This window comes from Martes martes (assembly GCF_963455335.1).
Source record: "Martes martes genome assembly, chromosome: 9".
NCBI lineage: Eukaryota > Metazoa > Chordata > Mammalia > Carnivora > Mustelidae > Martes > Martes martes.
Genome location: NC_137896.1, coordinates 60237879 through 60254860, shown reverse-complemented (window position 1 = coordinate 60254860; position 16982 = coordinate 60237879). Strand labels below are relative to the sequence as shown.

At 42.4% G+C, this 16982-nt stretch overlaps 1 protein-coding gene across 7 annotated transcripts in view; it reads right to left on the bottom strand.

Annotated features, from left to right (window-relative positions):
• LOC308349412 (DNA repair protein REV1) overlaps positions 1 to 15173 on the bottom strand; it is a 79438-nt gene extending 64265 nt beyond the window's left edge. For 5 of the 7 annotated variants that reach the window (XR_013967446.1, XR_013967447.1, XR_013967448.1 and 2 more), the window contains exon 1: positions 14943 to 15173. The gene's annotated coding sequence lies outside the window, so the exon portion shown is untranslated. The remainder of the gene's footprint in view (positions 1 to 14942) is intronic. The other 2 variants (XM_080814085.1, XM_080814086.1) reach the window with 2 other exon arrangements.
• Positions 15174 to 16982: the final 1809 nt, after the last annotated feature.

The following is a 16982-nucleotide window of genomic DNA, read 5'->3' as shown; positions in this document are numbered from 1 at the left end:
TCTCTCTGTCAAATAAATAAAATCTTAAAAAAAGAAAAAAGAAGCCATTCAAATACCACTAAAAACAAAACAAAACAAAACAAAAGCCACAAAACTTCATTTTGTCTTCTTTACTATGATTACTAGTGGATTTTAATATCTACCCACAGAATGATGTTAATCACCAAGAGCAATCATTTTCATGCAAAGGTGGTATTCCAACTCTTTCCTGAAGAATTAACAACATAGGGTTCTAAACAGTTCACACACCAGCAAAATTTCCACTACAGATCTAGAAACTGCCCAAATACACACTCATTAGTGTTAATCTGTTAGTTACATGTCTGTAAACTCTAAAATATATTGGCTAGGGGCACCTGGATGTCTCAGTCAGTTAAGCATCTGCCTTCAGCTCAGGTCTGGATCCCAGGGTCCTGAGATTTGAGCCTGCCACAGTGGCTGCTTCTCCCTGTCCTTCCGCCCCTCCCCCTCCACTTGTGCTCTCTAGATCTCAAATAAGTAAAATCTTTTTAAAAATGTTTTCAAGGGGCACCTGGGTGGCTCAGTGGGTTGGGCATCTGCCTTCGGCTCAGGTCATGATCTCAGGGTTCTGGGATCGAGCCCTGCATCAGGCTCTCTGCTCAACAGGGAGCCTGCTTCCCACTCCCCACTCTGCCTGCCTCTCTGCCTACTTATGATTTCTCTCTCTGTGTCAAATAAATAAAATTAAAAATGTAATTTTTAAAAATAAGCAAAGAAAAAAATGGATTCTGACACTGGAAACATTCCATAGGCAGCTGGAATCACAGAGGCAAGCCACAGGGAAGAGGGTAACTGTGATGTTCATTTGGAGTACAACACTGGCAAGAGGCTATATCTCCAAGAAATCTGTATAGCAGTATATACAATTTTTTTTCTTGGAGAAGGCAGTGGGAAGCCATCTGAAGAACTAATTTACTAGGACCAAGTATTGCCCTTACAAGTGACTAAGTGAAGTGAAGTGCTAGCACAGTCACTAACACAACTTGACAATGCCTGCTTCGACAGCTCTTACTTGTCCTTAAATGGTAAAGGCTTTAATACCAGATAAGCAGCTTTTTATGTAATATTTAAATAGAAAAATGTTTTGAGGTTTTGGTCTGATTCAACCACAGAGACCAACCATAACTGTCTACAGTTCTCAGACTGCTGAAATTACAAGGGCACAGATTCTTGAATTTCACAACCCAGGGAAGGAGAATCTTCTAGACATATCCCACACACTATCAGGTTTTGACTTTGAAGACTCTCCTCAATCTATTAAAAACAAAAATCAGACACCCAGGTGATGGACATTAAGCCCTTGTAACTATCTCCAAGAATCATAACTAGTGACTCTAGACTTTATCACATACTCGCTTTTAGAGATTCAAAATCAAACAGTTTACATCCTAAGGATAATATTGTGTGTATTTAAAATACCTCTAAAAATACTTAAAAATAAAATGTCAAGATATTTCAACCAGGTATTATCCCTAACTTAACAGGACCCTCTCAAAAAAACTTCATAACCTGGCTACTTCACCTTCAGAATACAGAGACATTTTCCTATGACCAGTTGTTTCCTGCTGCAATGAAACAATCCCCATACCATAGAAGAGACCTTCTTGATCAACACCAAATAAACAGAAATAAAAGAACTCTAAACCACCCAAATAAAAGTGGCTATAACATACACAGCACTGTCTAAAGAACAAATGATAGACTTGGGTACATAAACCTTATCCAGAACTGAGTCTGATCTTTCTATCTTTTCTTAAGAAGTTTCCTATTATCCACCCTATTCATGACTTGTGTATATACACTGCTTTGTCACGTTGCTGGTATTTGGTCTCACTAAGTGTCCCTTTTAAAAAAGTTTTCCTGCTCTATTTCTAAAAGAATTACATGTTTACTGCAGAAAACTGAGAAATACAGGAAACAGAAAATAGGAGAAAGTTACCATATTCTCACCATCTTTAAAAAATTTCACCTCTTGGGGCACCTGGGTATCTCAAGCAGTTAAGCATCTGCCTTTAGCTCAGGTCATGATCTCATGGTCACGCCCAAAATGGCGTCTGCTTCTCCTTCTGCTCCCTCTCCCACTTGCACTTGCACACTCTCTTCAAATAAATAAAATCTTTTAAAAATTCACCTCTTGACTGATACTTTATATTTCCTTCCTTTCAGTATTAAATTTTTAATATTTAAATTTAAATTCTTCAAATTTAAACATATCACTAGTAATATTTTACATTTCCAGTAGTTTGAAAGAGATCTTTACAATTTATATTCACAACAATCTGTGGAGTAGGTAGGCCAAATACCTACCTACAGTCATTTTGCACACAGCTTCCTCCTAGGGTTGAAAGACTAAAGGCTTTCAATAAGGCTGCACTGCAGGTTGGTGGAGCAAAATCACACTTAACTTGTAATAAACTGTTTGCAATCTTTGGTGGAGAAACAATGCTATCAATATAATACACTTCTGAAAAGTAAGAAAACATATTTTGAATTTAACCAGCCTAATACAATGCAACAACACAGATGCTTTGAATTCAGCACCTGTCTGGGTCAGGTACAGTACCTCCCAGATTATATATGGTATATATATGCAGGGACAAAGAAAGAAAATAGCTCCTACAAATAAGGTTGGTTCCATCTAGACTCTAACTGTAAGTAGTCCATACTCTTAAGTAGAGATCCAGATACACTATCAACTTTGTTAACTGGTTCTCTGACCTTAAGCAAGTAACAAGCAGTCAGATCCCAGTTCCTTAGTTTGTGGATAGAGTAGAACCTGACAAAGTCTAGTCTCTTGCAGTTTGTAATGTATGTATACATTGTATGTATAATATAATGAATGTATATGATTCTATATATCCAATCACTTAAGAAAAAAAAAAAAGCTTTGGAATGAAAGCATATATATTATGCAACTCTGTCTATACTTCCAGAAAACAAGCTGTGCCTGTTCAGAGAAGTGGCTATCTAGTGAAGAATTAACCTTACTCAAAAAGGTCTAGCCTTTGCCCTTGGTTCCTGGGAGGTGATCTCTGAGCCCCAGGAATGCCCTGCTTGATAAATGTCTTTCTTTACCTAGGGACTATGAACCACTCCAAACAGTCTAACAATGTGATTTATGGTGGAAGCTCTGGGTCATGCATCATCAATCTCCTGAGAGACCAGAGACTAAAGGTCAGACATGTGGGCAGCCAACCATATCTGTATGACCAAACTCCAATAAAAACTCTGGACATTAAGGTTTGGGTCAGTCTCCCTGGCTGGCAATACTTTGTGTGTATTGTCACTCATTGCCAGAAGTTAGTGCTGTCCTAGACTCCAGTGAGATGAGGACTGCAAGTTCCACCTGTGTGCCCCAGTGCCTTTTACCTTGGCTGTTTTTAATTTCTACCTTTCACTGAATAAATCATAAGCATGAGTACAACAGTTTTTTCAAGAGTTCTGAGTCCTTCTAGTGAATTATTGAACCTAAGGGTGGTTTAGGAAATCCCCAAACTTGCACTTGGTATCAGAAAAGAGAGTGGTGGGGCGCCTGGGTGGCTCAGAGGGTTAAGCTTCTGCCTTGGCATAGGTCATGATCTCAGGGTCCTGGGATCGAGCCCTGCATCAGGGGGCCTCTGCTCAGCGGGGAGCCTGCTTCCCCCTCTCTCTCTGCCTATCTCTCTGCCTACTTGTGAGCTGTCAAATAAATAGATAAAATCGTAAAAAAAAAAAAAAAAAGCAGGGCGCCTGGGTGGCTCAGTGGGTTAAAGCCTCTGCCTTTGGCTCAGGTCATGATCCCAGCATCCTGGGATCGAGCCCCGCATCGGGCTCTCTGCTCAGCAGGGAGCCTGCTTCCTCCCTTCTCTCTCTGCCTGACTCTATGCCTACTTGTGATCTGTCTGTCAAATAAATAAATAAAATCTTAAAAAAAAAAAAAGCTTAGCCTGTTACAGCAGTTTAGCCTGTATCCTAATAAATATAAGTACATTTCAGCATTTTAATATCATGATTTAGAGTCAGCATTTAAACTACAAACAGATAAAGAGAAAGGATGTGTAAGAAAAATATTTGGATATATTAAAACTGAAAATGCGCAACAAATATTTGTAATGTCCCAGTTTGAGACTGATCTCATTAAAAAGAAAGTTTCTATTACAAACAATTCAATATAACAAAGAATTTTCTCTCTTATTCTGTTATAACAAAAATACAAAAAGATGATTTGATTTCACAAAATCAGTCATTTGAATACAAGTTGAAGGAGGCATTCTAAAAGAACTACTAATAATTTTCTTCCCTATAATTACAGATTTCCATAGAAGGAAAAGGAAAGAAATGAAGACTGCTATTTTAATAAAGTACAAAGAACTACCTTCTCTGGCTCTCCAGGGTGTAATGAAATTAACTGGTTTCTAAACATTCTCTCAATTTTCCTGACTTTCTGAACTCCAAACCATGTGGCCCAATGCTTATCAAACATCTCCACTAGGATGTCCCACATACATCCCAAAGTCAGCAGGTCCAAAAGCAGGGCTCAAGGTACAAAGTAAAACAAAAGAATGTTCTTCTGCAGATGACATGGTTAAAAAATGAGTCTAGAAAAAGGAATAAAAAGCCAGTGATCTTCACTAAGAAGTGGTATATTCTCACAGGGAAGCCAAATAATTATCCACTGGAAAGTTCAAGGTTGCAGCAAATCAAGGATTCCAAAGGCCACATAAGTTTAGTAAAACAAGGACAGGACATATCTAGAGAAAAAAGAAGGTAAAATCAAAGAAGAGGAGATTATATCTTCAGTAGTTGTCATATTTGAGCATGCACCAGAATATTTTGGAGGCCCAATTAACAAAGACTACTGAATTCCCAACTCCAAAGTTTCTCATTCAGTAGGTCTGGAGTGGGGCCAGGAATCTCCATTTCTAAAGAGTTCCCAGGTAATGCTCATGTGAGAGGGCAACTGATTTTGCCTGCAGTGTATCTTGAGTGGTAACTGCAGAGACAAGTACAGGAGAAGTTCAGATGAGACCAAGTATACCAAGAAGAAAAGCTGCTATAGTGTACACTAAATAGAAAGGATTTCACAGTAACAGGAGTAAATGCAACTTACAAAATCAAGGTTTTGATTAGATTACAGGTAACAAGATCTCTCCATCTCTTCCATCCTGTGCCTTGCACTGCCTCTCCCCAAATTCCAGGTCTGATCTACGTTCTGAGTATCATACTAAGGAGTTTGAACCTTACTTTGTAAAAGTTAGGAAAAGAAGAGTAAATGTATATATGTAAATGCTGTAGGATGGTGATGGCTGCACACAGACAAGTAGGGGTTCTGCTTCCTGAGCCTAAGCTACAAACCTGTAGTGCATATGTACCTCTTCAGTGAAGCCCTCTTGGATCTCTTCTCCAACATGAGATTTGTTGCTGTTTTCTGGGTGCATTTATTCCTTTTTGTCAGTGCCTCTGCTGTCTACACCAGATATGCACTGAGAACAATGTGTAGGATTTTAAAGGGCAGAAGAGGGTAAGGGGGTATTTCAGGAAGGAAATTCCTGAGCAAAAACAAAAGAAAAAAAATAATTAAGGCAACATTCTGGACTGATACATGGACAGAGGTAGTGATAACTTGTAAGGTTGTTGAGGAAATGTAACAGAAGGTTCTGAATATCATACTAAGGAGTTTGAACCTTACCTTGTAAAGGTTAGAAAAGGAAGAGTAAATGTGTGTATGTGAATACTGGAGGATGGGGAAGCCGGCACACAGACAGGGAGAAGTTCTGCTTCCTGTGTCTAGTCATGATCCCAAAGTCCCAGGATAGGGCCCCACCATCAGGCTCCCAGCTCAGCGAGGAGTCTGCTTCTCCAACTCTCCCCCTTCTCAAGCTTTCTCTCCCACTCTCTCTCAAATAAATAAATAAAATCTTGGAAAACAACAACAACAAGACCCACTAATTTTTAAGATTAAATGACATTCCAAATAGGAGATATTGCATTCCTCAAAAAACACTAGGAATCTTACTCAATGAAACAGTTTATTTAGCTAATAAACTCTATTTCTAAGAAACATTCAGTGAGCCCAAAAGAATGTAATATAACCTTCAAATGAAACAATGAGAAGTAAGATTTTCTACTGGGGCATAAACATATGCAAGAGAACATTATCAACCTTCAACACTATAAATCTGAACAGCTATAACTCACGAGCTGAAACTCAAAATGGCAACTAAGTTACTAAAAACACTTTATAACACTAACAACCAATCCATACATTATCAACACCTCTACCTCACTAGCAAAATCACACCTCAGATTTAGGTTTCTTCTCACTTAACACTACTAATAACCCAAGTCTAAAACTACAAATTCAAATATACCAAAAACAAAACTCTGACGGCCAAAATTATTTAACTTTGAAAATACTGAAAAATATGTAGTTTATAAACTTAACCTTCAACACAATTTATGTATATGACTCAAACGAACATCCACCCAAGCTTTTAAACACAACTGTATCGATAAAAGAAAAGTTACAATTTCCAACAGAAAGCAATCTTTCTACATACATATATTCAAATGCAACCTGTTACAATTTTTAGTAATGAAGATCAGCAGTCTACCACTGACTGATGAGTTGGGAACTCAGTCTACTACAACTGAAACAAACATATCTGTTTTATATCATATCAACGTCATAAATTGAGCAAATGTCTGTTCGCACCTTTTTAGCTATTGTTGTACAATACAAAATCTGAATGGCCTCTGTCCCTGATTCCAGAGATGGAGACTCTAAATCCTAGGAATGTTAAAACTGGTAGGAAGAATCTTTGTTATCCTTGGTGGGCCCCTAGGACATCTTTTTATATTAATATAGAATTCTCAGTGGGCCCCTAGTTTCAGGATGGCGCTAACCATACTTGATAGGCCAGTTAAGTGAGGGGTGCCTAGCTGGTTCAGTGGGTTAAGCATCCAACTCTTGGTTTTGGCTCAGGTCATGATACTGTGGTTGTGAGATCCAGCCTCGAATTCAGCTCTGCTCAGCACTGAGCCTGCTTCAGATTCTCTCTCCCTCTCTCTCAAATAAATAAATCTAGAAAGGAAGGAAGGAAGGAAGGAAAGAAAGAAAAAGAAAGGCCACTCAAGTGATTAGAGGGTTGGGGCTTTGGGCCACATGAGATCATTCTGACCTCAAGGAAGAAAGGGGTGCTGGAGACTGATTCACCATGTGGCCAAAAATTCAATTAATCATGCCTATGTAATAAAACTCCAATAAAAACTCTGGACACCAAGGCCTAGATGAGTTTCCCTGGTGGTAATTACATAACAATGCGGCAGGATAACATGTCCTGGGACATGGAAGCTTTATATTTGGGACCCTTCCAGACCTCTATCTAGGTATATCTCCATTTGGCTTGCCCTGATTTGTATACTTTATAATAAAATTATAATTCTAAGTATGGTGCGTGCAAGTATTTCCTGAGTTCTGAGTCACTTTAGCAAATTATCAAATCTGAGGGAGTAGTGGGAACTCCCAAATTTGTAGCCAGTTGGTCAGAAGTACAGGTGGCCCAGAAACCCTGGAGTTTGCAACGAGTACCTTAAAGTGAAAAAAATCTTGTGGACTGTGCCCTTAACCTGTGATGTTGTCTACCCTAACTTTAGGTAGTTTGTTTTTTTCCTTTAAAGATTTTATTTATTCACCCGGGACAGAGAGATAGAGAGAGAGAGCATGAGCAGGGGGAAAGGCAGAGGGAGAGGGAAAAAGCAGACTTCCTGCTGAGCTGGGAGCCCAGCCGTAGGGCTCAATCCCAGGACCCAGAGATCATGACCTGAGCCAAAGGCAGACACTTAACCATCTGAGCCACCCAGGTGCCCTAAATCTGAGTAACTAGTGCCAGAATCACACTGCAGCTATACATGTAACAAGATACACTGCCTGACCTCTCTCTTATAGGAACTGAATGGAAAAAAAGCCAAGTGAAGTACTTTTTAAGGCATAAACCATTACAAAAAGTAAAAGACATTTTTGGTTATGCTCTCAAAAATATTAAAGAAAAAACTTAAAATATTTAATTCAGGATTGTCCAATTTAATTTTTCAAAAAACTGCTTAAACTAATAGAACTTATTTTAAGTCCCATATATAATTCAGAACTCTGATGAAAAACATTTAAAAGGGAAAGGAATCTAAATCATAATTAAGACTAATGCCTAAGTAATTAAAATATATTAAGTTCATTCTTAGTAATCTCAAGTGTAGACATGATGGACTTCAGAAAAACATAAGGTTCAGCTATTATTTTCTAACTAAATCTCCAAAAAGCTCATTTTCGCCTTGGTTATGCTCAGGAATGACTGAAGCCACTAAGCAACATTTTGGTTACTCAGACACTGGATTCAAGTAAAAATCATTCACATCACAACCAACTTTTTTGCCCATCCTTAACTAATCTTTAATTCAGCCATAAAGCCTTGAAAAAATTACTCAAACTAGGGGTGCTTGGGTGGCTCAGTCAGTTAAGTGTCTGACTCTTGGTTTCAGCTCAGGTGGTGATCTCAGGGTCCCTGAGATGGAGTCCTGCTTGGGGCTCGGCACTCAGCAGGGAGTCCCCATTAAGTTCCTTTCTCTCTGCCCCTCCCCCTGCTTGCATGCTCACAATGTCTCTAAAATAAAAAAATCTTTTAAAAAAATTACTCAGGGGCGCCTGGGTGGCTCAGTGGGTTAAAGCCTCTGCCTTCAGCTCAGGTCATGATCCCAGGGTCCTGGGATCAAGCCCCGCTCTCTGCTCAGCGGGGAGCCTGCTTCCTTCCCCCTCAAAAATTACTCAAACTAACCTGTATGCATAGACAGCTACCTGGCTACATGAAAAAGCATATTTTAATTTGACTGGATAATACCCTCCTTACTTACTAAACATAAAGACTTAAAGATTTGTTCCATAACCAGCAGAAACACATCACTAATTTTTACTTACTTGCTACTGAAATTTTAGCCTTAAGCAAATTTAAAGATATCCGTATTTTCTTAAATCTGATGCATCACATCTTCTACATGTAAAACTTTTTCAAACTATTTACAAGCTGACCTTCCATGACACACATGATTTGACTTATTTCAGTAACTATGTAATGAGGAAAAAAAATGATTTTGCCTATCATCAACCTATTAAAACATTTTTCACTTATAGAATATACACCCATTTACATGTAATAGTTAAATCCAAAGAAAACTTACCCACAAATAATGAAGTTACTTGTAGTCTGAGGAACACCACACACAAATAACACAATAAAACATAATAGCAAGTTTCCAAACAGAAACCTTGTTTTAATGTGCCTCAAAGCAAAGCAGTTATGACCCCAGGTTATGAAATAAGGTAGTAGTAGATGAAAATCCTGGCTCCTTTCTTACCTGTGTGATAGGTCCCAAGGAACATTATCTGAGTCTGTTTCTTTATAACTGTGCCTACCTCAGAGTGGTTATGAATATTAAATAAAACACTGCTCTTACAAAGAGCCTGACACACAGTAAATGTTTAGTAACTTAGCAATTGTTATTAAATTTTGGAACAAATGTTACACAAGGAAGCAATATTTTTATTTTTCCCTAAGTTTAAGGCCCACAGATAGGATCCTCCTGGTTAAAGTTGAAACTAAGAAGAAAACATATTCCTACAAAGAGGCATTTTACTAAAGATATGCAGACTAAGTAAAAATAACTGGTATCAAGCCAGTGCAGTTACTACAGGGAAAATCTTAGCTTCTAACAGTTCAAGTTGCATTAGCTGAAAGTATAAAGCTATTGTTTGTCCCCATTCTTTCTTTCCTATTTCTGGAAAGTACTAAAGAAAAAACAAAATCACATTATGAAAGATGAACAGAAGGGGGAAAAAATATGACGTAGAGCCACCTGGGTGGTACAGTTGGTTGGGTGTCTGACTCTTGGTTTTGGCTCAGGTCATGATCTCAGGGTCATGATTAAGCCTCCGGTTGGCTGGTCTCCACACTTGATGTGGAGTCGGCTCTCTCCCTCTCCCTCTGCCCTAAGTGTGTGCACTCTCAAAATAAACAAATCTTAAAAAAAAAAAAATATGAAATATAGCTGGGTCACTCTAAGTTCCAAACACATTGGGGGGGCAGGGATCCATAACGAAAAACAGCAGAAACTGAACATAAAAGATGATAAAACATTTCTCCTTTCCCAAATACTACAGGATTCATCCTTCAACTGGATCTTCAAGGATTTTCTGTCTTCAGCCTCCAGCAAGTCCTTTTATCTCCACGGTCCTATCTCCAGCACAACTTCAAAAGGAAATACGTAAAAGCTACTCTGGTGGGCAGCTGCTAAAATAATCTCTCCATCTTCCACAGATCTGAGAATGAAAAGGCTGAATTCCACATTAAACCAATACTAGTCTCCATCCTCAACTGCTCACTTTTTAATCCATTCTAGGCATCCACAAAATGTATTTAGGTATGAGTTCCATAAACATTATTTTGGTAGCCAAAAATAACACCAAAATAAACACAAAATTTAATGATTATACCTTTGTCTCATGCAAAAACACAAAATCCTAAGTCAATTTCCAACTTAATTTCAAATACTGTTTCTAGAGACTATAAAATTACCCTGTTCTAAGCACTTTACATATATTAACTCAATTATTACTCATTGTAATCCTAAAACGTACATATGGTCCCTATCTCACAGGTGAGCAAACTGAGGCATCAAAAGATAATAAGTTGCCCAAACCTAAAGAATCAGTAAATAGTAGGAGACACCATTCTGACCCAGGCTGTCTGATTCCAGAACAATGTTTAAATTAAGTATACCAATTACTCATTTAACAAGTTTTGTTGAGCACCTGCCAGGTAGAATTCTAAGCACTGGAGATAGAGCTGTGAGAACAAGTCAGACAAGGCCCCTGCCTTCAAGTGGGAGAGAGGCCTTGAGCAAACAAGTATATGGGGAAAATTTATCAGTAAGTGAACAGTGTATCTCCACCTAGCAATAAGTGCTACGAACAAAAATTAAAATGACAGCATCGGGCACCTGGGTGGCTCAGTGGGTTAAAGCCTCTGCCTTCGGCTCAGGTCATGATCCCAGGGTCCTGGTACAGAGCCCCACATCGGGCTCTCTGCTCAACAGGGAGCCTGCTTCCTCCTCTCCTTCTGCCTGCTTCTCTGCCTACCTGTGATCTCTGTCAAATAAATAAATAAAATCTTTTAAAAAAATAATAGTAAAATAAAATAAAATGACAGTATCAAAAGTGGCTGAGGGAGGGACTGGCTTCTATTTTAGGGATCCAGGAAGGCCTTGCTGAGGTGATGACATTTGACCAGCAAAGACAGGATGTAAAGGCAAGATAACCACCAGGAGGAAGGGGTGGCCCAACTAAGAGAATAGCAAGTTTAATACCCCTAAGCTAGGAACAGTTTAATTAGTTTGAGAAATGGCAAAAGGACCAGCGGACTGGGGCAGGGTGATGAAGAGTTGCATGGTAAGAAGTCCAGTTAGGACTGGCAGCTGCCAAATCATGTAATGCCCCGAGGGGCTGTGATAAGGAGTTCTGATTCAATACTAAGGGTTAACAGGAAGCTTTCAGAGGCTTTTGAGCACAAGAATGACAGCCTGACTAACGTCTTTAAAAAGCTCTCTCTGGGGGTGCCTGGGTGGCTCAGTCAGTTAAGCGTCTGACTTCCAGCTCAGGTCATGATCTCAGGGTTCTGGAATGGAGCCCGGTGTCAGGCCCAGGAGTCTGCCTGTCCCTCTCCTTCTCTCTGCTCCCCCCGCACCATGCCTGCTCTGTCTCTCTCTTTCAAATAAATTTAAAAAATAAAAAGATTGCTCTGATTCTTATGTGGGGATCAGTCAGAAAGAAAAGCAAGAGAAAAAGGGATAGCAGGGAGGCACTGTTCCGACTGGAACTCAGACGAGGATTTACATACTGTTTCTAAGTAGAAGAGACACTGAAAGAACATGCAACCCAATAGTCTCTAAAAAAGACTTTTTTTTTTTTTTTTTAAAGATTTTATTTATTTATTTGTCAGAGAGAGAGTACACACAGGCAGAGAGGCAGGCAGAGGCAGCGAGAGAAGCAGGCTCCCTGCTGAGCAAGGAGCCCGATGTGGGACTCGATCCCAGGACCCTGGGATCATGACCCGAGCCGAAGGCAGCGGCTTAACCAACTGAGCCACCCAAGCATCCTTCTAAAAAAGACTTTTAAAAGTATGCTTCCTCCCTTCATCTTCATCCCGACTTCCTGACTTGACTTTGAAAAAAATCAAATTCTTTTTTAATATCCAAGTTAATGCTTCGGTTGGTGCTATATATAGGAGAAAAAAGATTAATATTTCCTTCAGGGGCACCTGGATGGCTCAGTCGGTTAAGTGTCCAACTCTTGATTTCAGCTCAGGTCATGATCTCAGGGTTGTGAGCTCAAACTCCAAGTAGAGCCTACTTAAGCTTCTCTCCCTCCATCTCTCTCTGCTCCCCTACCCTGGCCCCAAGCATACCCACGCTCTCTCAAAAAAAACCAAAAACCTATTTCCTTCATTTGTAAGTATTCTGCTCAATATCCTATAATGCATAATATGCCACACACATGCGTATATTCTTTTTTTTTTTAATTTTTTTTAAATTTATTTATTTGTTAGAGAGAGAGAGCGAGCGAGCACAGGCAGACATAGTGGTAGGCAGAGGCAAAGGGAGAAGCAGGCTCCCCACCAAGCAAGGAGCCCGATGTGGGACTCGATCCCAGGACGCTGGGATCATGACCTGAGCCGAAGGCAGCCGCTCAACCAACTGAGCCACCCAGGCGTCCCCACATGCGTATATTCTTAACAGAAAGTAAAGAGCTTTACTACTATTTAGCTTAGAGCTCGTTCATTAACCTGGAGATAAGGAGTAACTAGCCCATCTTCTGATCAGCTCTCTTCTCATACTTTGTTTCCAGCATATCCTGGCTGATTCTAGACTGTGAATTGTAATAAAAAAATAAAAAGTATACCAGAGGGAATATGTATGTATTTACTGAACATCTCTTGTGTACCAGGTACTCGAGAGATGCTCTACCTTCAAAGACTTATTTACTCATTAACTATCCAAAGGAGGAAATAATATCTTCATTCTACACCTGAGGATAAAATCAAATATTAGTAACTTAAATTGTTCAAGGTCACACAGCTAATAAGAATTTAAAACTACACCTAACTCTAAAGTTTTTATCTTTCCAGTACAGAAACTGTCAAATTAAGATCAAATACATGTAGTCTTCCCAACTTATTATTAATGACTGGCTTGTTGCTGGTGAAGACAGGGTTTCTTTCTTCTACGTAGAACTGAGTTTTGCAGTTGGAGTGGGGAAAACGGAGTGATCCTAATGACTCAAACACATTATTTTGAGAAATTATTTTCCACTTGAAATATAATAAATATTAATCCTAAGGGTGATTCTTACCTTTTTAGGAAAAAAAATCTTAACTATGTATTGTTCACCATAAAATAGAAGTAAAGTTCTATGACAAAAGATGAGTTGGGTATGGACTGATAGAGGATATGCACAAAAAGATAATCTTCAAGACACGTGTCGAATCTGAGTGACAAATAGCCTAAGAATTGAATAGAGATCCTCCTAAACCTGAGAAAAATTCATCGAAGAGGGACTTCAGATGAACCTCCCAAGAATCCAGCCTAGGAAACATAGGGAGGGAACCACTTGCTAGCAGCACTGGCATTGGCTAAGACAAGGATATGTGAGAAAGCAAAGATGGGAAGTTTGGGAAGCAGGTTCCCCCAAAGGCTGGATTACTGTGTACTCCACAGCAAGAACCAACGTTATGGTGTGACCAATCCTAAAGCAGCAGAAGCAGCTAACTCCTGAAGACTAAAGCGGAGAGGCCAGACAGCCCAGACACACAGAATTAAGAACTGTTACATTAAAGTCCTTAAAAGTTAGTTACAGGTGCTTTTATGGGATGTGTTAGCCTACATTATTTTCACCTTAATGAAATCATTCCCACTCTATACATGACCTGCGAAGGCGTGAAAGACAAACAGTAAACTTATACCATCTGCAATTATTTTGTTTTAAACAAGGGGGACTCAATAAAGGAGTGATAGATTAAGGTATTTTATTTCCTCACAGACTGGATTTAGGTAGTAAGAGCAATAAAATATACAAGGAAAAGCCCCTTTCGGTCTACTCAGGGGCTTAATCATTTTAATAGTGAGTGGAAGTGTGAAAAGGGCACTTGTAAGGGCAGTTGAGAAAAGGTGCCCTGCATATTAAGGGAGCAGGTAACAAGGAAAACTAAGTGAATAAAAATTGCCTTCAGCTAGTCCAACATCGATTTGGGGACCCCAGTGCGGGGGAGGGGCGTCTGATTAGGGGTCACGGGGTGGGGGGAGGGATGGCGTGGCGGGAAGCCGGGCGGAGAGCACCCGCGCCTGGCCCCGGCCGACATCCTGCAACGCTTCATGAACCGACGACCGAACGCGCGCATGAATGAATGGCGCTGGGCTGAATGGCCGGCCCAGGCGCCGACGCAGGAGGAGGGAGTTTGCCGCGCGGTGTGAGCGGGGCCGGGGGTGGCGTCCGCCGGCTAGACCCGGCGAGCACCGAGGGAAGGGCCGCCGTGCGAGTCTCCCGCGCGGGGCGGTCGTGGGCCGGCTGCAGGGTCGGCGGCGCCCGGCCGGCCGCGCCATGGCGGTGGGGGAAGGGGAGGTCACGCGTTACATAACCCGGCAGCTGCCGCGCTCGGGGACGCCGCGGGCCGCCCAGGCCGCGAGAGGACGGCCTGCGGTGCCCGGGGCGGCGCACCCTCCCCAGCCCCGCCTCAGGCCGTCCGCGCTCCGGCCGCCGCCGGGCGGGCCTGCGGCGCCTCCGGGCGACGCGTGTCCGGTCCCACCCCTCCCCCACCCCCGCCGCCGGCCAGGGGGTCGCTCACCTTCCGCGTTGCCCCAGACCACCATGCCCGGGCACGGCCGCCTGCTCAGCCTCGCGGGCTCCGGCGCCGCTCCGGCCACCGCACAGTGCCCTCGCCGGGGCCTGAAAGAGGGTCGCGGGAAGGAGTCACACCGCCGCGCCGCGGCCCACGCTCGCCCCACGCTCACGGCGGCCGGCCCTGCGCGCGTTAAGCGGCTGCTCCCGCCCCTCCCCTTCTCTAGCGGGCGCGCGCGCCGCAGCTCCGCCCCGCCCCTCCCCCTCCGCGGCAGGCGCGCTCCCTGGCTCCTCCCCCTACTCTCCCCGCCTGCGCCGACCTGCCCGGCGCTCACGCCAGGCGAGTCGCTGTCCCCGCCCCGACTCGCAGTCACCCCCCGCGCGGCGTTACGCGCCGGGGCCGCACCCTGCCCCGGGCGACCTCCGCACCGCAGGCGCGGCGCCTCCGAGCTCCGCTGGTGCCGGCCCCACCCCGCCACCGCCCGCTGAGGGCAGCGCCTCCGCGGCACGTGACCGTCTCGCTCGCTGGGGCGGAGAGGAGTGCTGCGCGGGCCCGCCTCCCACATCGCGCAGCTTGCCCTGCAACTCCGCAGCCTGCGCGCCTCCCGCTTGGGTCGCGGCGCGTCGGTTGCCTCTGCCGACGGCGCGCTGCCCCCGTCCCGCGATGGACTCCCCACTCTGGGGAGTGGGGAGGAGACAAGTGTGGGGACCGACCATGCTTTAAACCCTGGTGCTGTCTGAAGATAACGAGAAACACACGGGTTCCCTGTCCACAAGCGATTGATTTACAGTGACATCTAGCGGAGAAAGGGACACACATGAACTGACACTCCTATGCGAGGGAGCAACCGAGAATCATGGCCCACGAAGGTTAGCGAGAATGAACACTGCGCCACGGGGTGTGAGCGATTCATCGCCAGCTCCCGCAGGGACTCAAACACCATTTCTTGTTCTTTGAGTTTCTTCCCGGGATTGCACCTGCACCTGGATATTTGTAAACCTACAGCAGGTATCCCACCCCACGTGCAGCGCTGGGGTTACACGTGAAATCAATTTTCCACTAAAGTTAAAAACAAATCGTCTATTGTGTATGCTTAAATACAAATTTTAATTGAGGGCCTCCCGGCAATAGACAGTTGTTCCATAAGGACCATTTCCCCCTTTTGGCAGTGTCGCTTTGCCAAGGGATCCCACAATGCTATTATAATAGACTTAATTGTTGTAATAAACAAACGTGAAGCGAACCTCCGTGCAAAGGCTCAACACTTTTTTTCCTTATTCCCTTACCCAAGATACTTGAAGAGTTTGCATGTCCTTAGGAAACTACTGCTTTGAAAACTTATTTTTCAGAGTTGAGACTTGTTTACCGGTAATTCAGAGGATATTCGAATGAGTTGCTTCTTTTATTCTAGACTTTTCGGGTTTTGCCGTTTTATAGACTTATAGATGCACTTCAATTTCGGTGTTCTTGTCTCTAACCTAGCAAAATCAGGTGGCATGTTTTTCTGAGACGTCACAATTTAATACACTTGGCGTAATTTCAGCAGGCTCACAATCAATTGCCCACTGCAACTAGGGTATCCTCATCTACTGAGATCCCACAGAAAAACAGTAACAACCCTTACTAATTTTTTTTAAATGTATATATCTAAATGGCAGCATTCTGTTAATAAGAAATGCCAAAACTCGGCGCCTAGGTGGCTCAGTGGATTAAAGCCTCTGCCTTCCGGTCAGGTCATGATCCCAGGGTCCTGGAATCAAGCCCCACATTGGGCTCTTTGCTCAGCAGGCAGCCTGCTTCCTCCTGCCTCTCTGCCTGCTTGTGATCTCTGTCTGTCAAATAAATAAATAAAATCTTAAAAAAAAAAAAAAAAAAGAAATGCCAAAACTCGATTTTCAAATTGAAAAAGAAAGAAGTGGGAACTCTACAGGAAATGTACCATTGTATTTCAATTGACATTTTTTTTCCCCACTCTTTCCTTTTAGAGTCAAAGTTTTTTTTTGTTTTTTTTTTCTCAAGAAAGAAACACAGACATTGAGCTAACTA